We start from the raw sequence: 27,070 nt of genomic DNA, 5'->3' as shown, positions 1-27,070 counted from the left end.
ATCGGCTGGTGGGAGAAGTGTTTGACAGGTGTATTAATTCAGGGCCTACCTGGCTGATACCACACACAGACATTTATATACCCAGTCTTGGAGATAAAGGTCACTCCTCAGGGACACATATCTGGCTTCAAGGACAAACAGGCTATAAGAATGTGTGAAAAATAAAACAAAAAATACAGACTTTTCTGAAAGTCCTTTCCATAGATGTCTCCAGGTGTATACAATATTGGGGCACCCTCAATGAATGTGGTAAAGCCATCTAAATGTGATTTATTCACGATTTTTATTTAATCAAAGAATTGTAACAGGAGAGGAGAAAATGTAGCGGCAAGACCGGGATCCGAACCCGGGACCCTCAGAACAATAGCCGAGTGCTCTACCGAATGAGTTACCTGGTCACCGATGATCGACCCAGTCCAATCACTCTACGCTCCTCCCTCCTTTCTTGAAGCCTTTACCTTGGAAGACATACGGGACCCTTCCAAACACCACCACCGTGGGTTATTTAGTTGGACGGCAATTTTATAACAGGAGAGGAGAAAATGTAGCTGCCAGACCCGGATTCAAACCCGTGAGCCTCAGAACGTTAGCCGAATGCTCTACCGACTGAGCTACCTGGTCACAGATGATAGACCCAGTCCAATCCCGCTAAAGAATAATGCTTTTCTTCATATTTTTAGCTCGCCTATTCGAAGAATAGGGGGAGCTAATGTTGGTCGGCATCGGCGTCAGGGTTGGTGTCCCATTTCACGTTAAAGTTTTTGAGCAAAAATCTGTTTCGTCAATTGTTTAAGCTTAAGTCATCATAAATGTTTATGATTTTATTTTCCTAATGTGTATGGATGCTGAACGTGATAATACAACCAATTTGGGGCCCTTTAGGTTTTTTTTGAGTCTGTTAATTTGTCATATTTCCATGTTAAAGTTTTTGAGCAAGTTTCTATTTTGTCTATTGTTTAAGCTTAAGTCATCATAAATGTTTATGATATTATTTTCCTAATGTGTATGGATGCTGAACGTGATAATACAACCAATTTGGGGCCCTTCAGGGGTTTTTTGAGTCTGTTAATTTGTCATATTTCCATGTTAAATTTTTGAGCAAGTTTCTATTTTGTCAATTGTTTAAGCATAAGTCATCATAAATGTATATGATTTTATTTTCCTAATGTGTATGAATGCTGAGCGTGATAATACAACCAATTTGGGGTCCTTTAGGTTTTTTTTGAGTCTGTTAATTTGTCATATTTCCATGTTTAAATAGTAAATACTTGAACATCAACTTCTTCTGAATAGGCAAGCTTTGCTGTTCTACAACAGCTCTTGTTGTGTCTGCATTAGAAACTATGGTTGAGCATTGATCAGAATGTAATTATTCTCAAAAAATGGATGAAAATAAATGAAAAATAACATGAGGCTATGAACTCTCATGAGATGTTATATCAATATAAATGTTATGTCTTTTGGAGCAAGACACTGTCTACACTTAATTATTCCTAATTGCATATACTATATGTCCTTCAAAAAAAGTACTGGTAACACTTATATCTGTATAGCTCATTGCCCTATGTTTGGCGTTGAGTTGAGTGTTGGTCCATGCACAGAAGGCTATGGATTCTGTCCCTTGGGGATTATACAACACCTTAGTTATACAAGTAAATCTGTGCATTATATTCCTGCTTAGCATTCTGAAGAAAGGAAATAGCTTTATCAGTTGCAGCATTATGGATCAAGTGGAATGTGCTGTTTGGTGTCTTAGTCTGTATGCTTCAGTGAGATAGCACTATAAAATTGGCAAGAATTTCCACTATCACTAGGAGATTCAAAACAAACATACCACTGTCTCCCAAAACATGCAAACACTTCTGCAAATGATACTGTTTCAGTGAATGACTACTCTTTGGAAACTTCACTTGGAAAAATAACAAGGCTTAATAAACTTTTTATCATCTGTAAACAGGACATTTTGTCCTGTCCTTTCCATCGTGACCTGTCTTGTACCGACCCGTCCATTCTTGTCCCGTCCCTCTTGTCCCTTCGCTTCCTGTAATGACTCATCCTGTGCACCTGAGATAGAAAATCCATGTCTACAGACATTTCTAGTTCAATGCCTGAAATACTAAGACTCTAATACTGACAGAGTTTCCAAGCTAGTTATCAAAAGTGGAGACTACAACTTCTTTAGATATCTTCAACATCTTCTACTTATTCTTCTTTTGATGGAGAAGCAGATAGAGAATGTTTAGAGTACGTACATCTGGAGTATGAACATGTCTGAAATAAATGAGTTGAAATACTGAAAAAAATGTAATACATGTCCACATCGCATGATGTGTATGATAAAAATGTTACACAGCGAACCAAAGTTCAAGGCCTTTAATAAAATGTTAACTACATTAAAATGATGATAGCTTATATGTTGTTGGCTTTTATATCAATATAACGACCTTGTGCCACTAAGGTAACGTTTTATTTACATATGTCGCACAAGCAGAACTGATGGACATTCTAGCTTTGATCGTTCTAATACACATCTACATACCAGTATATATATATAACAGTATGACACCGACCATGGTATTTCACCTCTAAATACAAGTCTACCAATCCTGATGGCCAAGGTCATTTAGTATGATCAAATTATTACTTAATAAGAATTGTATGTGTTGGTGCAGAGCTGGTGCAGACCTTAATAGGATGTATATAGCTATAAACTATATATGGACAGGTGCCAGGAATTATACCAAGTCCTCCAATAGTCAGATATAAAAATATTTCTTCAGAATAGGTCATTGCTTTTAACTTAAACAAAAGCAATGACCTTCACTTTTCTGAAGAAATATTTTCATGATAATTTTGAAAAATTGGCAAGTATGGTTAAGGTCATTTATTATTTGATAGAGGTTAATCTGCTTTCTTATTTGGCTACAGTGAAGGACATTGCTTTTTTGTAGAGGTTATTGCATTGCTTTCAGTTAAGTTTAAGATATTGCTTTTGTTTTAAGGTAAAGATTACTACTCTTTGGATGGCTAAATACCATCAGTGAATGAAGGTAAAGGTTATTATTTATGTAGTGAATGAGACGTTTTTTTTGTTTGTGCAAAAGTTGATGGTCATTACTATGGTTGAAGGTTATTGCATGCTTGCATGATAGGTAAAGTTCAACAGTTTAATGGGATAATTGTTTGTAGTCTGTATTACAACATTAGGATATTACTGAGACCTTGGATCAGAAATTTATCATTAATGACATTAGAAAATATATTTACGCTGTATAATTTCACTTTAATAGTGCTCTAAAAGTCTGCTTGTAAATATCTATTACAGAATGCATATAAAATATTAAACTCCATCAGCGAAGTACGGTAAAATCCTCATCATTTACTAGATACAAACTACTTTACATGGCTATAAAAGTGTCAGTCAGCTGGTTGAATATGAAATTTCATGACATCTGCGGTTCGTATATATTTCTTAACAACAAATCATTAATATGCATAAGAATTAGATGTATATACACTAGCTAATTAGGTTTCTAAGATTTTGTAAACTCCTTATAAAAGTGATTGTGACATAATTATCCGGCACAAACAAGACTTTTGATTATTCTATTTTTAAGTAATACGTAGTGACAAATGCAGTGTAAATATTTTTGTGCCAGTGTGCGTCACATTGACATTCTAGGTTATTGTGATTTGTAAATATATGTTGTTATGCTTAAGTGTACGTCACATCCCTTTTACATGTCTATCAGAGTAACACTCCAATACACTTATGAGTAGATATTTAAATGGTCAAGGATATTTAGATTCAAAATGATTAGACGTATGTTCGTGACCTGACAATGTTTAATAGCGATCTGATGTACGTCAGTCTGTGTATATATAGCTGGGGTCGCACGTAACCCTGACGGGTAAAAAAGTGAGGGTGGATGATCAAATTAAATCCTCTATGACTCGGTTCAAGGTGGAAATCACTCATGCGCGAAACATCAACGTTGTATTGTAGATAGAAATATCGGGTAACAACAGGTAAATATACCTGTAAACAGCTTTTGTTAGACGTACACTTCTATTTTTGGTGATAAGTTTGAAACGGTGTGTTACACACACATAAAAATGCGGGGGATGTCAATTTTGTTTGTATTTAAATGTCTAGACCTACGTGTATATAATATGTACCCAGTGAAGGGCCTCGGCTTTTCGTGACGGCTTTAATAAAGCCGACTCAAGTTGTGGGACTATGCTTTCCATTCCCGCTATTGTCTTCTTCGTGTAGTGTCCTCATGGACTGATACTAATCCATCCTAAACAAACAACACAACCAAGGTATTCAGTTTGAATTTGAATATAGAGGCCTTTACATAACCTAACCTGAAGGGTTGATTGAGCTGCCACATGAAAAGAAAACCATTTTTTTTTTCTTTTTTTTCCAGTTAATCAGAACTGCTGAAGATGATTGTTGCACACATATATACTTAAGCTTAGGTGTTTTGCAAGAGAGCTTATTGGGACTATCATTAGACAATACTAACACTTATAAGTTAAAGATATTTTTCTGCATTAAAATATATACGTAATGGGGGATTTTTTTAGTACTCTCCAGTGATCAATTGTTTCATATATGGGAAAACATAAAAAAGATTTCATGCATTGTTATAGATTTTTTTTGGATGTTGGTATCCTTGCTTGCATTGGTGACATTTCTTTTTTAGAGACACAAAGTGATGCATAAGGTAAGAGAAAAAGAAACATTTCACCCTTGGATGCATTGATTGTTGTGTCATTTGCCTGCACAAAAAACATCATTTGATTTGAGAGAAAATGACATCATTTAACCGAGATGTTTTTTTGGAGGTTTTTTAAGATGAAGTCCAACGTTTAAAGTGGTTTGTCAACTTTTGGTTGGTACATTTACCATCAGGAACAGCTGAGTGGATGTGGTTACACTGGGCTTGTGTGAGGGTGTGCCGATAGATATAGTTATTGATGGTTACCTAAAGGAGTTTCAAGTTAGTGATGGTTATGTAAAGGAGTTTCCACTTCTAAAGGTTTTACATGATATTAATGTTACATAGGAGTGGATGGACAAGCTGAAATGCCAGAACCAAACATCTGGACTGTAGTTTTAGTGGGGGCGCCTGAAATAACATTATCAAAGTACTGGAAACAATTTCATTTCCACATTTATAAAATTTCTTTTATTTTCAAGAAACATGTATTTGCAAATATTTAAATTTGATCAAGTAACTGATAATCATGCATTCATATATCCATTAATACAATCATTTGCACCAGATCTTGCAAAGTTATGCTGAAATTAGTATCTCGCAAAAATTACTGTAGTGGGTTGATGATGATGGTAGACTTTTTAAGTTGCCATAGTGACAGATACTTCTTAGTGATCCTACTATGATTATTATATTAAGTGATTCTTGGGTAATGTCTTATCCCAAATCATTTTTATAATATTGTCAGAAAACTTCTATGATACCACCAATAACACTGTGTTGATGCTCCACCCGCTACTTGTGATGTTTTAAGCCTTTTCATGGCTATGTGTGATATTTTCTGAGTTCACGACTTCTCTGCTGTTACTAGAAACCCATATCTGTGTTTGGATTATGTCAGAACTTACACTTCCTTTATGATGCCAGACTAGTGTTGTTTACTTGTGAGAAAGCATGAGCTGTCTCCACTCACAAAATTAAGAACATCAGTGACACCATATGGTCCTCGCACCTTTTGTTGACTTTTCTGTTTTAAGATACAAATCATAAACACTTGTGTGCAGCGTGTGTAAAATCATGTTTTTGTCAGTGATGTAATGTTATCATTTGTGACAATCAGCAGTTTTTGTTTGCTTATTCATTAGAAACTATTGCAAATTGCTTTTGATTGCAAGATGAATTCCATAAAAGGCTTTTATTCCACCAAAATATAGAAATTGTATAAATATTTTAGCAAATTTGATGCCTGTAAAATTGATTTTTTTCTGGAAAACTAAAATATGGAAAAGATAAGTTGTTTAAATAGGAAAGTTTAGGCTAAAATTTAAATCAACAAACTGGTTGAAGGGTTATATTTTGACCTTAAAGGTCACAGCAGTCATCTATAAATCAATGTGTCAAAATTAAAGAATTCCTTGAATGACCTCCATATTCAAAATCACTTTTGTCAAATTATCATCAAGCCAATACTGAGGTTATGCTTTAAAAATATATCATTTGTTGTTATGATTTTGGTAAAGTTAAAGTCACATGAATCAGAAGTGCTAAAATTTAATATACCCTATCTATAGATTTAACTGTGATTCTGAAAAGTGATCAATACATATCCATTAGACCTTTTACCAATGACTTATTGGAATTGTTACTGACAATTGGTAATTAATTCTTAACATAGTAATTATTATAATGACATGTAGTTATTAATGAAATTTCAAAATCATCTTTGACATTACTATTGTTGATGACTAATTGCAATTGTCAACTATAAATATATTGAAATTATAAATACCAGAAGCATAAATATACATAAATATTTTATGCCTCCTATAAATTTCAATAACCACTTTGATAATATGCACATTACCAGCATGGAAAGCATTCCTTTAAAACATGTAACAAATATTGATGTCATTTTATTTGCAGGTGATATATTATAAAACTAAATCACGAACCACTGTTTTTGCAATAGTTTTAATGTAGCTCTGGTTTACAATGTTAAATTTTTTGTTACGACAATCTTTTGAAGTGAACAGTGATATTTGAGTCTGATTTATATCTTACCTACTGAAAGTCTCATGGATTTTATTGTTAAATTCGACTGAATCAGAATCCTTACATGTTATTTTACTTTCCAAAGCACATAATTCAATTAAGATTAATTGAATAAATTAAATACGAAATGTCATATGCATGTCAATCAGAGTAACGTAATGTGTGGGGTCGTAATACTTAACCTGCAGAGTCTTACACATATAGATTACATATCTGCTTTTATTTTACTTATTTTGGAAAGGTTGAGGTTAAAGGTTATTTTAGTCATAACATGGTACATGCATAAAAAAACATGTATTAGTCACTGAAAAAATATCTATAGAAGTCGTTGGAAAATTGATAAAAAAACTTTAAAGCATTGAAAACATCAATATTTTGAATTTAAAAATTTTTTTTTATTGTTTTAAAAGGTTAATCATACATACTAGAGTGGTTAATTAAATCATGATAGATAATCTAGATCACATGGAGAAGAATAATAAAGGTCCCAGATGTACAGCAGTTTCATATGTGTGGAAACATAGTGTCAATTCAAGTGTATAATTATACATTTTCCTGGTAAGTCAGTTATTATGAGGTTATCTGGTGTAAACACTGAGGCAACAGGATTTTAACATTTTTCTGATTTTATCTCAAATTAGTTGACTTTGCACGTTGCTAAGTGCACATGCTTATGTTTACAATCATGTAAATATGCACCACAATTTCTCACAATAAAGCTCTCAGAACAATTGAAGAAAAGGAAATTGAATCATATTCCTTTAGAACGATAGAAAAAATGATGTTCAAATTTGGAATTCTGCAAGAAACATGGACCTTTCCTGGAGGTGGATTAGAATGTTCCAGTATTGATAGGTTTTAAGGTAAAAGGCAAAGTATCTTCAGACATAAAAATAACACATGCAGTCTTCAGATGTTAGCAGCATCAGTAAAATTGTGCTTTATTTTGTAAGGTTTCTAACCCAGGATTAAGGATTCAGCAAAAGAACAATTTGAAAATTGAAAAGGCTTGCAGGTGGCCAGTCCAACATACTTTTAAAGAGAACTTTTATTCAGAAGCAAACATAACATTTGCAGTTTGAAAAAAAAAGTTTTTCCAAATGCTGCCTCATTTAATCAATTTATCAAAATTTATCCTATTGGTCTGACCGATACGGACAATATGCTCATGATTGATCTCGCCGGTACATTTGCCTTGCCAAACAAGACCATATTCTGACGTAGGTATATTTGAATAATATTTAGATATCCGATTTCCTTTGTAAATATTTATATACATTTTTGTTGTAACTGGTTTTATAACCCTAAGTATTGACATAGTAATAGAGTACTATTGTAAAATACCGTACATTAGGTATAGCGATATAGAGAAGTGGAATAAAGAATGATTTAAAAATGTTCATGAAGATCAACAGTATACACGAACGACTAAGGCCAAGACAAGTATGAGTAAATAGGATTTGTATGTAGCTAATAGATGACCTCAAAGGGTCTTAGGGATCACTCATCTGCCACGTGAAAATGAGAATTAAACAAAAATAACCCTCACTGAAAATAAGTTGTCACATTTTTTTCCCCTGCAATTCTATATTATGTATTTCGATCAATCATCTCATTTAATATTGAAATATAATGGTACATTATGCATTGGTCATGACTTATAAAAATGAAGCTTTGAAGGAATCAGGTTTTCTTTGAGAACATCTGAAGATTGGTGAGATAATTGCTCGCTCCTTAGACAGTCTGGTTATTTATAGGAAAATGTCTTTCAATTGACAAAGATAAAACTTATCAATTTGAATTACAATTGACATGTAGTTTTGTGAATATCTATTTGTGCATTAAGCATTGGAGTAACCATATATATTATGTATAACCCTAATTGTTCTGGTAGAATTTTTTCTGGAAACATGTCCAACAGTATTAATTGTAATCTGCTGGATACAATGAGATTCCTTCTTAGCAGCATATTTATTATGCTGACTTGAGGTCAGCCATTAAAACATGCAAATTGTTGCATTTTAGTTGAGTTAAAAGATCTTCTACTGTTGCAAATATATGTATGTGTTGACGATAAACAAAATACAACTTTACGACTAGGTTAGAGGATTATTGTAGAATGTGAGCAAACGTTATAACAGGCAGAGAAATATCAAGTAGACCTGTAAGGAAGGACTTTCTAGAAACAAAAGGTGGCAATAGGCTAGAAGGGTTTCTAGGTTGTTAATTTGGGATTGCCTTGTATTTAACCCACAGCTACTTGTTAATTGAATTCTCATCTCATTACCACAAGAAAATAATTAGTAAATGCATCACCAACAATTTACATAAACCACAAACTTTACTTACATTGCCGGAAGTGGTAATATAATACTGTATTTTGTACAAATTTGTTTTGTTTAATTGATTGAGAATATAGTCATTGCGTTATGTCCTTCGCCGTCTGTCGTGCGCTGTCAGTTCTACAGGTGCTGAAACTTGTCTGAATTGGTCCTGACATGGTCCTGACCAAGTGTTGTTGTTTTTTAGGTCGATCTAAAATCCAAGATGGCCACCACAACGGCTATCTTGATAACAAATTTTATAGTAGTTCTACTGGTATAATTTAATAGCTTGAAACAGCCGTGAAGTGATCCTTATGGTCCTCACCAATTTTTCAGGGCAATCCAATATAGCTGCCACAGCGGCATGGGTGCTTAAGAAGTGTTATTTTAGACCTTTAAAACACATTGCGCTGATGGATGTTAAAGTCACCATCTTCGAGCATATATTATTTTTTTCCTATTGGTGCCAAAGCTGACTATTAAGACCCTTGGGCCTCTTGTTTTCAAACTTCTGTTTACTTTCTTTTAGAGAAAATGCACAATCCTTTTATGTAATTAGCTTGTAGCCAGACCTGTTCAGGCTACGGTGCACTATCTCTCATCTGCTCTGTGGCACAATGTATTTTTAAAAGCACAACTTGAAAATTGACTTGACATGGACATCCTAAGGCTGAGGTGTTAAGTTGTATTAGTAAAACAAGTATGAATGTAACATAGCTTCCTGGGGTTACAATTTGGTTTGACTTTTGAGGCTTCTATGGGTTAGTTGATCATCGACACATTCTCAACAATGTTTTGTGTTCGATCTGTCATTTTTTGTAATGGTTTAGCATATTACATAACAAATTTTCTTATTGACATCAGGTAGAAATCGACATAAAAGCAGTTTAAATTCATCTGTATGCATATTTTTCAGTTGTAATGTTACATTGAGTTACACAATAGTTACAACAAATTATCAATTAGCATCAAAGCTATCCGAAACATTATATGTGAATAACTATCATAACTTGTGGATGTCACATCACATGCTTCATAACAGATACCATAGAAACAAAACGGAGGAACATTTGATTGCCATTGTTTCAGATAAGGGGTAAGGGACTGGGTACTAGGGGCAGGGAGCTGGACTGGAGGAGTATTTTAGGTAGCCATTGGCTTATAGTTCTACTTTAAGCTGTTTTGCAATGTCATTGATTAAAAGTTTGTTAGTTTGGCCAAAGAATACAAAAACATAGGGGTTTTGAACTCACAACCCAAATTTTGATGGCTGAAAATGTTGGAACATATTTTGTATCTATGGTAACCACTCTGAGCAGGTCTTCAATGACCCTAATTTATGGTTGTTGTTAGGCAGCCAATCAAACCAAAGTAGACTAAACCAATGGATTGCCTAACTAGACCATGTTGACATGTTGCTAGTGTTGCACACAGCAGTGTCCTGACTGTTACAGCAGGTCTATCTGTAACCCTGGTCTGTAAAACCCTTGAAGGAGTTGTCTGTTTACAGCATCTTTCATTGGCCTCCATGATAAGGTAGTGCCTTTATTTTGATTGATGAAGTCAGAGGAATACTAGGGGTGTTGTTGTCAGTTTGACCCAAAAACTTCCATCAGTTCAGGAAGCTCAGTGATTGTGTGTTATAAATAATCTGTGTTTACTTCCAGATGGATACTTTGGAATGACCTGGTTTCTTACACTGTATATAAACACTGATCATGACCTGAGATAATCATTTACAAAAACAAGTTAATCAGGAATGTAGAGCTTTGGTTTTACTTAAAAAAAATCTAATTGAAATTTCAAGGCAATTTGGCAAACTGGAAGTTTCTAGATAACTGCTGTATAAATATTATTTAAACACTTATAATTTAAGAATCTGAGGTCTTAATAGCAACTTCACTTAGAACTTAGACTAGAATCTGGACTCCATATCACTCTATATCAGTCATTGGATATTGGTAATGATGATGATGGTTAGGATGGTGGTGGTAGTGGTAGTGGTGCATGATGAAAATGATGATGATGATGGTGGTGGTGGTGGTGGTGCATGGTGATGGTGGGGGTGGTAGTGGTGCATGGTGATGGTGGGGGTGGTAGTGGTGCATGGTGTTGGTGGGGGTGGTGGTGGTGCATGGTGATGGTGGGGGTGGTAGTGGTGCATGGTGATGGTGGGGGTGGTAGTGGTGCATGGTGATGGTGGGGGTGGTAGTGGTGCATGGTGATGGTGATGGTGGTGGTGGTGCATGATGCATGATGATGGTGGTGGTGGTGGTGGTGGTGGTAGTGGTGATGATGATGATGGTGATGATGGTGGTGGTGATGATGATGATGGTGGTGGTGGTGGTGGTGGTGGTGATGATGATGGTGGTGGTGGTGGTGGTGGTGCATGGTGATGGTGATGGTGGTGGTGGTGCATGATGCATGATGATGTGGTGGTGGTGGTGGTGGTGGTGGTGGTGGTGGTGGTGGTGGTGGTGGTGGTGGTAGTGTGCATGGTGATGATGATGGTGGTGGTGGTGGTGGTGCATGGTGATGATGATGATGGTGGTGGTGGGTGGGTGTGTGCATGGTGATGGTGGTGGTAGTAGTGGTGCATGGTGATGGTGGGGGTGGTAGTGGTGCATGGTGATGGTGATGGTGGTGGTGGTACATGATGCATGATGATGGTGGTGGTGGTGGTGGTTGTACTGCTGCTGCTTCTGCTGTTGCTGATTATAATGATAATGATATGATGATGGTAATGATGATGGTGGTGATGGTGGTGGTGGTGGTGATGATGGTGGTGGTGGTGGTGGTGATGATGATGGTGGTGGTGGTGGTGGTGGTGCATGTGATGATGATGGTGGTGGTGGTGGTGGTGGTGTGCATGGTGATGATGATGATGGTGGTGGGGGTGGTAGTGGTGCATGGTGATGGTGGGTGGTAGTGTAGTGGTGCATGTGATGGTGGGGGTGGTAGTGTGGTGCATGGTGATGTGGTGGGTGGTAGTGGTGCATGGTGATGATGGTGGTGGTGGTGGTGGTGTGACTGCTGCTGCTTCTGCTGTTGCTGATTATAATGATAATGATATGATGATGGTAATGATGATGGTGGTGATGGGTGGTGGTGGTGATGATGATGGTGGTGGTGGTGGTGGTGATGTGATGATGGTGGTGGTGGTGGTGGTGGTGCATGGTGATGATGATGATGGTGGTGGTGGTGGTGGTGGTGGTGGTGATGATGATGATGGTGGTGGTGGTGGTGGTGATGATGCATGGTGATGGTGGGGGTGGTGGGGTGCATGGTGATGGTGATGGTGGTGATGATGGTGGTGGTGGTGGTGGTGCATGGTGATGATGATGATGGTGGTGGTGGTGGTAGTGCATGGTGATGATGATGGTGGTGGTGGTGGTGGTGGTGGTGTGGTGGTGGTGGTGGTGGTGGTGGTGTGGTGGTGGTGGTGTGTGTGTGGTGGTGGTGGTGGTGGTGGTGGTGGTGCGTGATGATGATGATGGTGGTGGGGGTGGTAGTGCATGTGCATGGTGATGGTGATGGTGGTGGTGGTGCATGATGCATGATGATGGTGGTGGTGGGGGTGGTGGTGGTGCATGGTGATGGTGGGGTGGTAGTGGTGCATGGTGATGATGGTGGGGTGGTGGTGATGATGTGTATGATGATGATGGTGGTGGGGGTGGTGTGGTGATGATGATGATGGTGGTGGTGGTGGTGGTGCATGATGATGATGATGGTGGTGGTGGTGGTGGTGGTGGTGGTGGTGGTGGTGCATGGTGATGGTGGTGGTGGTGTGGTGCATGGTGATGATGGTGGGGTGGTGGTGGTTGTACTGCTGCTGCTTCTGCTGCTGATTATAATGATAATGATATGATGTTGGGTGGTGATGATGATGATGGTGGTGGGTGGTGGTGCATGGTGATGATGATGATGATGGTGGTGGTGGGTGGGGTGTGGTAGTGGTGCATGGTGATGGTGGTGTGGTGTGGTGCATGGTGATGATGGTGGTGGTGGTGGTGGTGCATGGTGATGATGATGATGGTGGTGGTGGGTGGTAGTGGTGCATGGTGATGGTGATGGTGGTGGTGGTGCATGATGCATGATGATGGTGGTGGTGGGGTGGTAGTGGTGCATGGTGATGGTGGTGATGGTGGGATGGTGGTAGTGGTGCATGGTGATGATGGTGGGGGGGGTGGTTGTACTGCTGCTGCTTCTGCTGCTGATTATAATGATAATGATATGTGTTGGTGATATGATGATGATGGTGGTGGTGGTGGTGCATGGTGATGATGATGATGATGGTGGTGGTGGTGGTGCATGGTGATGATGATGGATGATGGTGGTGGTGGTGGTGGTGGTGGTGGTGGTGGTGGTGGTGGTGGTGGTGGTGGTGGTGGTGGTGGTGCATGATGATGATGGTGATGTGGTGGTGGTGGTGTGGTGTGGTGGTGGTGGTGGTGCATGGTGATGATGATGATGATGATGATGGTGGTGGTGGTGGTGGTGATGATGATGGTGGTGGTGGTGGTGCATGGTGATGATGATGATGGTGGTGGTGGTGGTGGTGCATGGTGATGATGATGATGGTGATGGTGGTGGTGGTGGCAGTGGTGATGGTGATGGTGCATGGTGGTGGATGGTGGTGGTGGTGGTGCATGATGATGATGATGGTGATGGTGGTGGTGGTGGTGGTGCATGATGATGATGGTGGTGGTGGTGGTGCATAATGATGATGATGATGATGGTGATGTGGTGGTGTGGTGCATGGTGGTGATGATGATGATGATGGTGGTGGTGGTGGTGGTGGTGGTGGTGCATGGTAATGATGGTGGTGGTGGTGGTGGTGATGATGATGGTGGTGGTGGTGGTGGTGGTGGTGGTGGTGGTGGTGGTGCATGGTGATGATGATGATGGTGGTGGTGGTGGTGGTGCATGGTGATGATGATGGTAGTGGTGGTAGTGGTGGTGGTGGTGGTTGTGGTGCATGGTGATGATGATGGTGGTGGTGGTGCATGGTGATGATGATGATGGTGGTGGTGGTGCATGGTGATGATGATGATGATGGTGGTGATGGCGCATGATGATGATGATGATGTGGTATGGTGGTGGTGGTGGTGGTGGTGCATGTGGTGATGTGGTGGTGGTGGTGCATGGTGCATGATGATGATGGTGGTGGTGGTGCATGGTTCATGATGATGATGATGATGGTGGTGGTGGTGCATGGTGCATGTGGTGCATGATGATGATGGTGGTGGTGGTGCATGGTGCATGATGATGATGATGATGGTGGTGGTGGTGGTGGTGGTGCATGATGATGATGGTGGTGGTGGTGGTGCATGATGCATGGTGATGATGATGATGATGGTGGTGGTGGTGCATGATGATGATGATGGTGGTGGTGGTGCATGATGCATGTTGATGATGATGATGATGGTGGTGGTGGTGGTGGTGATGATGATGATGATGATGATGGTGGTGGTGGTGGTGGTGGTGATGATGATGATGATGATGGTGGTGGTGCATGATGATGATGATGATGATGGTGTGGTGGTGGTGCATGGTGATGATGATGGTGTGGTGGTGGTGGTTGCATGATGCATGATGATGATGATGATGGTGGTGGTGGTGGTGATGTGGTGCATGATGATGATGATGGTGGTGTGGTGGTGCATGATGCATGGTGATGATGATGATGGTGGTGGTGGTGCATGGTGCATGATGATGATGATGGTGGTGGTGCATGATGCATGGTGATGATGATGATGGTGGTGGTGGTGCATGATGCATGGTGCATGATGATGGTGGTGGTGGTGCATGGTGCATGGTGTGATGATGATGATGGTGGTGTGGTGGTGCATGATGCATGATGATGATGATGATGGTGTGGTGGTGATGGTGATGATGATGGTGGTGGTGGTGCATGATGCATGTGATGATGATGATGGTGGTGGTGCATGGTGCATGTGATGATGATGGTGGTGGTGTGGTGCTGATGCATGGTGCATGATGATGGTGGTGGTGGTGCATGGTGCATGATGATGATGATAGGTGGTGGTGCATGGTGCATGGTGATGATGATGATGGTGGTGGTGGTGCATGGTGCATGATGATGGTGGTGGTGGTGCATGGTGCATGTGATGATGATGATGATGATGGTGGTGGTGGTGGTGCATGGTGCATGATGATGATGATGATGGTGGTGGTGGTGCATGGTGCATGATGATGATGATGATGATGGTGGTGCATGGTGCATGATGATGATGATGGTGGTGGTGGTGCATGGTGCATGGTGCATGATGATGATGATGGTGGTGTGGTGGTGGTGGTGGTGCATGGTGCATGATGATGATGATGTGGTGTGGTGCATGGTGCATGATGATGATGATTGATGATGGTGGTGGTGATGCATGATGATGATGATGGTGGTGGTGCATGGTGCATGGTGATGATGATGGTGGTGGTGTGCATGGTGCATGATGATGATGATGATGTGATGGTGGTGCTGCTATGATGATGATGGTGGTGGTGTGATGGTGCATGATGCATGATGATGATGATGATGGTGGTGGTGGTGCATGGTGCATGGTGCATGGTGATGATGGTGGTGTGGTGGTGCATGATGATGATGATGATGGTGGTGGTGGTGATGTTGCATGGTGTGATGATGGTGAGTGATGGTGGTGGTGCATGGTGATGATGATGATGGTGGTGGTGGTGCATGATGATGATGGTGGTGGTGGTGCATGATGCATGGTGATGATGATGATGGTGGTGGTGGTGGTGCATGATGCATGATGATGATGGTGATGGTGGTGGTTGGTGGTGGTGGTGGTGGTGGTGGTGGGGTGGTAGTGATACTGCTGCTGCTTCTGCTGCTGAATGATAATGATAATGATTTGATGATGATAATGATGGTGGTTGATGATGATGATGATGATGATGATGATGATGATGATGATGATGAAATGATGGTGATGATGATGTTGGAAATGATGGTGATGATGATGTTGAATAATGATAATGATATGATATGATATGATGATGATGATGATGATGATGATGAAGTTGATGGTGGTGGCGGTTCACATATGACAAATTACCAATACAAATATTCAGCTTACAAGCTTATCCTATTTTGAGCTATCTTTCAGGTTACAAACATCATAGAATATCTTATACTGAAAGTAATCTGTGTTTTTATGGGATGGAACCTTGGCAGATTGAGCAGGCCAAGGTTTGAAGCCATATTTGATTTCTAGATAAGTACATGCTATCTCTATTAACAAATGAAATGTGTATATCCATTTCAGGGATCAGATACCTGACCTGGGTATGCCTCCTCCAGCAGGCAGATGAATGTTGGTAAACACATCATTAAACTGCAGCATTAAAACTGGGATATCTTCTTTTATGGCAGATTCATTTGCCATGATGTCCTCAATGGATTGCAAGCTGATTCAACACAGGTACATGTAACTCCACATTTTACAAAAATTCAAATCATGATTAATTCTTTTTATTAGTAAATTTCGATCAAAGGAAATATTTATATGCTTCATTAATACTTGAGTACATCACGACTTATGGACTTTTAAATACATTAAGTCCACCATCTCATCTGGTTATTCTCACCATCTCCTCTGCTGTCTGGCTGTGCTGGTGGCACAGTGGTTAAGGTGATCTCACTGTTCAGATATATATTTACCACTAGCTCTCAACCTCTGGATTGCGAATTCCAAGCCCATGTGTGGCAGTCATGCTATGTATAGTAGTATGGTAGTTTTTCCTCCAAGTACTCTGGCTTAAACCTTCATCATTTAAACTGGGTACATCTTTAAAATTGGCATAACTCTTGCTAAAACCTTCATCTTTTAAACTGGGCACATTTTTAAAATTGCCATATCCTTAAATAATTGAGCTGTTGCTTTTGTTTTATATCCTATTAATAGCAAGGGCATTTACTTAGACAATAATCATGTAACAGGAGAAGACAATAAGCATGTAACAGGAGAGGAAAAAATGTATCAGTCGTATGTATATAGGTACCAAAAGGAGAGGCATTCAAATTGTGTATTCATAGACATACTTGGTAAAAAATGGTGCTGTGAACTGACTGAACCCACATATATATTGCCATATTATTGATGAAATATGATAAAATAATATACCGAATTATAGACATAATGTACTTGTATAGTGCTTACATATGGCATTTCACTGACGACGTTCTTGACCTTGCTATTAACATCCCTAAATGTCTCTTTGGTCCTAAAAGGTCAAACGTTGCTATTTCCTTCATTTGTAAAATTTGTCATATAAATCTTCATATAAAAAGAAAATAATAATGAGGTAAAAACTGTATGAAGCTAGTATATTAATAATCCGAAATAAAAGGCCAAAATAAATTCAAAGTAAAATCAAAATCATGTCTATGGAAAGAAAATTATCATTGGAAAACATCAAGCTGCATAATTAGGCAACCATTTAAGAGCAATCTTAAAAATCAGCGTTTCATTTAGAGGATTGCCTTAGATTACCATTTAAGAATGATATAAAAAGTTGTACTTCCATTGATGATGATTGTCAATGTTATATATATACTCTCATAAGGAAGGAGGTCTATCATAGTCCCCATTAGTGTTTTGTGGCTGAAGTTTTCTGGCAAAGTATATCAATTTTAGTCTATCCTGAGTTTTATTAAGTTTTTGGGCTACCTGGGGTAGCTGATACTGTTTTTCTCCAAGAACTTTGACTTGAATCCTTCCATCACTAAGACTAGGGGCATGGCCTGAACTAATTAATTATACACTGTATAACAGAAAATTGTATGGATTACATTTATATTAAATTGAAAATATCATTAACCTGCAAGATACTTCAGAAGACGAGCAATTATCAAAAAAAAATATGCCTTTACCTCAATTACACACCAGCTCAATTTTAAAACAAAATTATGGCTTGCATAGTCAGTAGCTGAGAGACTAAAATACTTACTGCAGAAATGAATACCTATTTGATTCTGAATAATACCAGACTATGAAATCAAGTTAAAATCAACAAGGACATAGTCATTCAGATCCCCCGCCAATGGAGATATCAAAGCTGAAGTAAGTTTGATTGTAGAGACTTATGTGTATGAAAAAAAAACAGGAAAAAGGAAGTTGAGCTAAAGAAAGATGGAGTATAATTCAAGTAGAGTGGGGCTGCAATTGTTGAATCAGGTATACAGCCTTGACATTAATTTATATTAGACTATATACACAAAGATGGGTGGAGTTTTGCAAAGTAACATTTACCATTTACCATGATATTTTCAGCAATGTTTCCATGGTAACGGAAAAAGTGCAAAAAATGAAAATAGCAAAAGGTACTACTAGACCATAAAAAGAAAGTGTCTATGAAGTTTCGTGGAAATATCTCTGCTGGTTTTAGAGTTATGCTCCGGAAATGAACCTACTACAAAAATATGATATTTTCAGCAATGTTTCTATGGTTACAGAAAAAAGCACAAAAAGTGAAAACCTAAAAATAGCAAAAGGCACTACTAGACCATAAGAACAATGTGTCTATGAAGTTTCATGGAAATATCTCTGCTGGTTTTAGAGTTATGCTCCGGAAACGAACCTGGTACAAAATTTGCTATTTTCAGCAATGTTTCTATGGTTACAGAAAAAAGTACAAAACGTGAAAACCTTAAAATAGCAAAAGGCACTACTAGACCATAAGACCAATGTGTGTATGAAGTTTCGTGGAAATATCTCTACTGGTTTTAGAGTTATGCTCCGGAAACCATTCGTACGGACGGACGGACAGACGGACGGACGGACGGACGGACGGACGGACGGACGGACGGACGGACGGACGGACGGACGGAACCCCATTTGTATATCCCCCGCCAACTTCGTTGGGCGGGGGATAACAAGCAGGTTTATACTTTAGGGGTGTTTCTAACAAATTACTTAGCTAGAACTTACCACTGTAAAACCAATTTTTTGAAGTGACAATGTGTTCTGAAAGGTTAAAAATTCAAAAAATTACTTTTTTCATGTTTCAAAACACTGTATAAAGGTTTTTGTTGGTATATAAAGTGTTTATAATGCTAACTGGAGAAGTGTGTTTGCTATGTTTTATTTTTGGCTCTAGGTTACCAACAGGTCTTTTTGAAGTGCATTTAAATATACTAATTTATGCTCTGTGCTAATTGTTAAAAAAAACAACTAAAGTACACTTTAATTCTAAAATAGCAGTGCCTCAGGAAACAGTTCATTAGTCTTGACACATCAACTTGTACTGTAAAACATGTGTTATAATATCTTATGTTGTCTAATTCAGGATGAAAACATCTTGGAAGGCTTTTCATTGATTATGTCCTAGTATGACAGTGGACAAGATAAGTTATTTTTACAGTATCGGGTAAAATTCTAAAAATACGCTAGCTTTGTCACAATTATAGGGATTAACAAGGTATTATTTTTTTATGCTTAATTAATATCAACATCACAGTGTCTTAATGTAAAAATTACCTGTTAACTTTACCTCGATCTGTAAAGCCTCTGTCATTGTGATTTGGTTTATCTTGCAACTGACGTTGGCATTGTTGGAATACAGCTATCATTGTATTGCTGCTGTTCAGGCCATGAGAGGATAATGATCATTGATCACATGTAATTTATGTAACCCTCTCCCACATGTTCACAATTTCAAAACACAAACAAATTTGAAGTATTGTAACATTTTTCAATTTAAACATACCATCAAGTCTGTCTATAAAAACTACCAAACAGACTGAGAAAAAAAGGTCTTTACATAGCCAATTGGTCGTAATTGTTTTTATTATTATTTACCACAAAAGAATACAAGATTCGAGCAGTGTCTTCAATATAAGCTGTATTTCTCAAGGCCTGGTATAGAAAGACAAAATTTTGATTTCTTGTCTGCTCATTAAGTCCTTCTCAGCTTCCTTTTCTGGTTCAAAGTTCCACAGTGTTTATTTTCATCAAACAAAGAACTGTTATGATATTTAAACTGAGTTTCATATGTGTGATGGTTGTTTTTTGAAACATGTTGATTATGCTGTATTACACAACATGTGGCCTATTGTATTCAACTTTACATGAAATGTCCTTTACACGGCTACCTGCAATAGCTTTATAAAAAGGCAACATATGTTTTATGTATTTTTTCTTAATTTTTATGTATACAATAACCACATAAATATGGATTATACATGTAGCATGCATATGTTATTCTTTGTAAATTTCAAAGTCTGGTGTAATATGATACAACTTAAATATGAATTATACTAGAAGCTTTCCTTGTTTATATAATATGTAGACTGTAATGCCACTACTAAAAGGTCTAGTCGTGACTTTGGAAATGATCAATAAAAATGATCAAACACTTATTTAATTTTAACCAGCTGATATTCACACTGACATGATTTTGTGATTTTATTTTATGATCTATAGACTCTTATGATGATATTTTACAAAACATTGAAACCATTTTGTAACAATTTATTGTTTCGATTACCTATCGCTCGCAAAACACATGAAAAATGTTAAGTGAAAATAACTTAAATAAGTTGGTTTATTGTATTTGATTCTGCGGGGTGGGTTAGAATTGTCAATAAGATGGGCCAAGAAAACTTGATACAACAAATGTACTTTTATAAAAGATTCATTATTTACATCGCAATGTACAGCAGTGTTGAAAATATTTTGTTTATAGAGCTGGTAGAGTTGTAGATTCCTAATTTAGAGTTTGTAAGGATCCTTTAATACACAGATTGAGTAACATTGGTACTCAAAGGTTAAACTCCACCTAACCTTACATGTTTACATGTTTGTTAAATTCCACCACAATCTTTAGCCTGTAAAGCTTTCAGATAACCCCAGGTCTATATACAGTCCTGAGAGGAAGCCATCGCGCCTATATATAGGTGTTTAAAGATGTTAGATAATCCTTTGTTTTACTGCTAGATTAAGATGTAAGGTCTACAAGGTTATTTAGGTATCACTCACTATTTTATCATATGGCAGCCTAGCTGTCTTAAGTCTGCTTACATTTAGGGACAATCTTCGGGATATTTGTAACCATTTCATAGCTAACTGAATGCTGGATCCATCAACATTTTTATTATTTGATCTTAACGTTTGAAAATCACAGAGATAATATTGTATCAGCAGTTAACTATTATCTCGGCTCTCCTGCTCAATGGAAACTCCAGAGATCATCAATTGTTATTTCATTGGCTGTCAACAAATTCATTTCAGCAACTTCCTTTCATAAACCATAAGGCCATGCGAGTGAAAGACCTGATATATATAGGTCTGTAGCATTCTTGGGTGTAAGGCTTACAAATGTTCAAATAAATGACTTGACGAAAATTGAAAACTTTATAAAAATGAAGAAAAAATTTTTCAAGACATCACAAAGAACTTTATCTTTATTATTTTAAAATATTCACAAAATTGATAATTTAGGTATTTGTGAACATCGTTTGCTATAATTTCAAAGATTTTGATCATTTTGCTTTTAAACTAGTTCAGTCCAATTTATTCTCACAGCAATCTCAATATTATAGATGTGATATTTTGTGTATTTCTTGGTATACATTATAATCTTTCCTCATTATTCAGGAAACACTTTTTAAGCACTTGGATACAGATTTAAGTTTTAATAAACTTCACAGTGTTATCCAGTGATTGCTACAGAAAAAATAGTTTTACTTGTTACAGGGATGTGTCTGACACACACTGGTCATTTATATTACATCATCAATCTGTGCAGTGTAACAGCATACTGTGTTCCAGGCTCCATTTTAACCAGAGCAAAGACGTTAAGCACATTATTCTGTGCAGTGTAACAGACATTCTCAATGCCATCATCAGTATTGCAGCATATAATAAGGGTTCCTGTAATGTTGGTGCATCAAACAACCTAACCTGTGAGAAATATTTTTGCTGGTCAGCGGTCATCAAGCCTATGCTGTCGACCAACCAAAATCTTTGACGTGAATAGAGCTTAGTATATTCTTATAAATACAACCATGTAAGATTCTCATAACAATTCCCTGACGTTACAGACCAATCACAATACAATAACACACATTATGGCGAGTTTGGGTGTACTTAGGAGGTGTTGGAATGTTTTTGTTTCACAGATAGTGTTATTAGAGTGTCATAGGGTACTCGTCAATCTGTGACATTGTGAACTCAATGCTGTGGGCTGACATTTTGATATTTATTTGGTTATGAAAGTTGATGCTACTGTACATGTCAGTATTAACATTTTGTACACGCAGTGCATGAGAACAATTGATCCTTTGTTGTATTCGACCAGTCCTGTTACCAGCACTCTATCATATTTGAGCAAGTAATTGAAACTGAAAGTGAACTATTGAAAATATAATGTACTGTCTGATGATGACATTTGCTAAAGTAATAAGTCAGATATAATAACCACTGTAGCCCTGTAGTCAATTCATAGCAATGGAATTATAAGCATTATGCATGAAAGTTTGTAATGTTCAAATGTGTTTTGCAATACCCATAGAATGTGTCCCATATTTATTCAGATGTTTACATAAAAAATGATCTAGACAAATATAGCAAACACAAATTAAGTACAATATGAAGATTGAAGCACAGAGTACATGCATCGAATGATTCTGAGAACAATTGCTCATGACACAAAGGTGTTAATGTTTGTCGTACACAGATAATTTCTACTTACTTGGTAGGAAAAACATTGGCAAATGACAATTTACTGTAGATTTATTTCAGCTATAAATTGTGCTATGTAATTAATGATGGTGAAAAAATTGGATTATAATTGCACCCTGGTAATACTCCACCCTTCATGGTATTCAAAACAATGTTCAGGGGCAGTCCAAAGTTATAAATCATCCCTAAAGCAAAGGGTTTGGCTGCTAGTATAATTTCATACTTTATATAGATACTTTATATAGATAATTTTATAGTTAATTATTGAAGTTAGCTTCTGATTATCTTGAATCCTGTGCAGTAGTCAGTTTTATGCTGTGCTAAGTATAGTACTGAAACTCAGGGACAAAATAATACATGGATAATGCACAAAAAGATGGTCGTTTTAAATCTGAGAGGGATTTTGTCTTTTTCTAAATGTGTATTGTTTTCTCATAAAAGGAATATATGCCCTGCTAGTTCATACAATTTGTCTTTTGGCAGTTTCAATAACTTTTGTCATGTTTTCGATACTTTTGAAGGTATCTTGACAAAATTTGCAACATACTAGTATTACCTAAAGTCAACCTGCAGTGAACTAGTTTTTGGTCATCTTGTATAGTGGAACTGTTGCCCATTTTATAGTGCTATATCACTGAAGCATACCGCCAAAGACACCAAGCAACACACCCCACCCGGTCACATTATACTGACAACGGGCGAACCAGTCGTCCCACTCCTTGTATGCTGAACGCTAAACAGAAGCAGGAACTACCGCTCTTATAAACTTTGGTGTGTCTCGGCAAGGGGACAGAACCCAGAGCCTTCCTCACAGGGGTGAACGCTCAACTCAAGGTCAAAAGTGAGGTGGTACCAAGGGAGGCATTAGGAAGGATGAAGTCAGTTAGGAAGAAGAGATAAGATAAGATCCTAAATTTAGCCGCCTTTTATGATCATACAATAGGGGCAGCAGGTACAATTCTAACGCCCTACTTGCAGGGCCAAAATCATCTTATAAGATGTGACAGAGACATAGAGTATAGCACCATCTACTATATCCCTATGGTAGAATGTCTAAATCTTTCAAATATTGAAATTAACACATTGCATTCAAATCTTAAATGGGGAGGTATGTAGTCTTGTTCTCAAAAACAAATTATTTTTGAGACTTAGTTCATCTTTATGTATATGATATGGGTGTTGCAGAATTGGTCTTGATCAATCATTTATGAGCAGGTATCTCAATCAGTAGATCATCTGGCTAGTGGTTAGAAGTTCTGGGTTTAAACCCCGGTTTGGTCGCTGCATTTTCTCCTTTCCTGTTACAAAAATTGGTGAGCTTAACAACCCCTGATTCAAACATTGGGTGAATGCATAGCAGGGAACATATGTGTGTGAAGACTTAGAATGGGACTGGGTCACTCATTCTGGACAAGGTAATACTTAGAAGTAGAGGTCCAGGTTTGATCTCTGATCTGGCTGCTACATTTTCTCCTCAATTGTATACTGACCATTACATGTACATTGTGTCGTTTAATATTGATGATTTGTCCTCATTAGTCATTATTAGCTCACCTGGCCCGAAGGGCCGGTGAGCTTATGTCATGGCGCGGCGCCCGTCGTCTGTCGTCTGTCCTCCGTCCGTCCGTCCGTCATCTGTCCGTCCGTCGTCCGTCCGTCGTCCGTCTGTCAACATTTCCTTTAAATCGCTACTAGTCATAGAGTTCTGCATGGATTGTAACCAAATTTGGCCACAAGAATCCTTGGGGGGAGGGGGAACAGAACTTGTTTAAATTTTGGCTCTGGCCCCTCGGGGGCTGGAGGGGTAGGGCCCAATAGGGGAAATAGAAGTAAATCCTTTAAATCGCTACTAGTCATAGAGTTCTGCATGGAATGTAACCAAATTTGGCCAGAAATATCCTTGGGAGAATATGAACTGAGTTTGTATAAATTTTGGCTCTGGTCCCCAGGGGCAGAAGGGCGGGGCCCAATAGGGGAATTATTGGTAAATCCTATAAATTGATACTTGTCCTAGAGTTCTGCATGAATTGTAACCAAATTTGGCCATAAATATCCTTGGGGGTAGGAGAACAGAACTTGTATAAATTTTGGCTCTGACCCTCCGGGGACAGGAGAGTGGGGGGGGGGGGGGGGGGGGGGGGGGGGGGGGCGCCCGATAGGGGAAATAGAGGTAAATCCTTTAAATCGCTACTAGTCATAGAGTTCTGCATGGCATGTAACCAAATTTGGACACAAACATCCTTTTTGGAAGGGGAACAGAACTTGTATAAAATTTGTCTCTGGCCCCCCGCGGGCAGAACGGGTGGGGCCCAATAGGGGAAATAGGGGTAAATCCTATTAAATGCTAGTTGTCCTAGAGTTTTGCTTGGATTGTGACCAAATTTGGCCATAAACATCCTTATGGGAAGGGGAACAGAACTTGTATAGATTTTGGCTCTGACCCCCTGGGGGCAGGAGGGGTGGGACCCAATAGGGGATTTAGAGGTTAATATTAAAATTCCTTCAGAAAAGAAACAATGAACCTGTATTCAGAACATTACTTGGCATTACAAACCAGGTGAGCGATACAGGCCCTCTGGGCCTCTTGTTACATGCTCAAAGTTAGGCTATTGATAAATTTTGTTTCTATTTGTTATAATATTATTATAAATGAATATAACTTATGCTTGATCTAATACTTTGACCCAAATCTCATATGTTACGCTTTTGATGAAAATGACTTTTTAATGTTTCCTTAAAGAAAAGCAAAAGCAAACTAAATCATTGAAAAAAACCACTAAAGGAAAAAATAATTTTAGGTTAAAGTACCGAGCTAGGTGTCAAACTAATTTGTTTCATAAATTGTGCACAACAACAAAACAGACAAAAGATAAGGCTTTGACAATATGGCTGTTTATGACTGTGTTGTCTTCCAATGGAAGCCTGTGTCAGGTAATCAGCGGCAGGTGTAACGGTATCAGCTCACCTTAATATACAGGTAGCTGGGCAGTGACGGCTCGGACAGGTATTCTGGTGGCAGGGAAAGCCATCAGCCTTACACTGCTGTTACACAATTCACATGATAAACTACCCTGACCAGTGTCATCTAAGTGCAAGTAAACTACAGCCTACCAAAATAGACCATCATTACCGATCCACCAGGATCCAGGGTAGAACCTCACATCAAATAAGCATGTATGGTAAACAGATAAAGGTATCATCATTGATGAGTTTTTAATTAAGATTCTGGGTTTTATCAGTAAATGTTCCCAGCCCATAGTTCATTCATGGGTGTAGTTAAGGCTTCTGAAGTCTTTTTTTCTATTTTGAATCATTATTAAAGCCTTGTAATGGTTAGTCACTTGATGAAGTCTTGTCCCCTTTCATAACCTGATGAAGCCTTAAGTTGTGCCCTTTGATACCCTGATGAAGCCTTGCCCTTTGATACCCTGATGAAGCCTTGTCTACTTTGATACCCTGATAAAGCCTTGTTTCCTTTGATACTCCAATAAACCATTGTCCCCTTGATGCACTGATGAAGCCTTGTCCCCTTTGATACCCTGATAAAGCATTTCCCTTTCCCTTTGATACTCTGATGAAGCCTTGTCCTCTTTGATACATCGATGAAGCCTTGTCCCCTTTGATACCACGATGAAGCCTTGTCCCCTTTGATACCATGATGAAGTCTTGTTTCCTTTGATACTCCAATAAACCCTTGTCCCCTTGATACACTGATGAAGCCTTGTCCCCTTTGATACACTGATGAAGCGTTGTCCCCTTTGATACCCTGATGAAGCCTTGTACCCTTACATACCCTGATGAAGCCATGTCCTTTTTGATACACCGGTGAAGCCATGTCCCCTTTGATACACCAATGAAGCCTTGTCCCCTTTGATACCCTAATGAAGTCTTGTCCCCTTTGACACCCTGATGAAGCCTTGTCCCCTTTGATACCCTGATGAAGCCTTGTACCCTTACATACCCTGATGAAGCCTTGTCCTCTTTGATACACCGACGAAGCCTTGTCCCCTTTGATACCCTTATGAAGCCTTGTGCCCTTTGCTACTCCAATAAACCCTTGTCCCCTTGATACACTGATGAAGCCTTGTCCCCTTTGTTATCCTGATGAAGCCTTGTCCCATTTGATACACTAATGAAGTCTTGTCCCCTTTGATACCATGATGAACCCTTGTCCCCTTTGTTATCCTGATGAAGTCTTGTCTCCTTTGATACACTGAAGAAGCCTTGTCCCCTTTGTTATCCTGAT

The 27,070-nt window shown here is 38.4% G+C and overlaps 1 protein-coding gene across 1 annotated transcript in view; it reads left to right on the top strand.

Moving 5' to 3' along the window:
• Positions 1-27,070, top strand: part of LOC138327950 (arginyl-tRNA--protein transferase 1-like) — a 183,117-nt gene that overhangs the window by 52,486 nt on the left and 103,561 nt on the right. The window contains exon 3 of the mRNA XM_069274455.1: positions 16,408-16,563. The gene's annotated coding sequence lies outside the window, so the exon portion shown is untranslated. The remainder of the gene's footprint in view (positions 1-16,407; positions 16,564-27,070) is intronic.

The sequence above is a fragment of the Argopecten irradians genome, chromosome 1 (genome assembly GCF_041381155.1).
Source record: "Argopecten irradians isolate NY chromosome 1, Ai_NY, whole genome shotgun sequence".
Lineage (NCBI taxonomy): Eukaryota > Metazoa > Mollusca > Bivalvia > Pectinida > Pectinidae > Argopecten > Argopecten irradians.
This window is presented reverse-complemented; position numbering and strand designations above follow the sequence as displayed.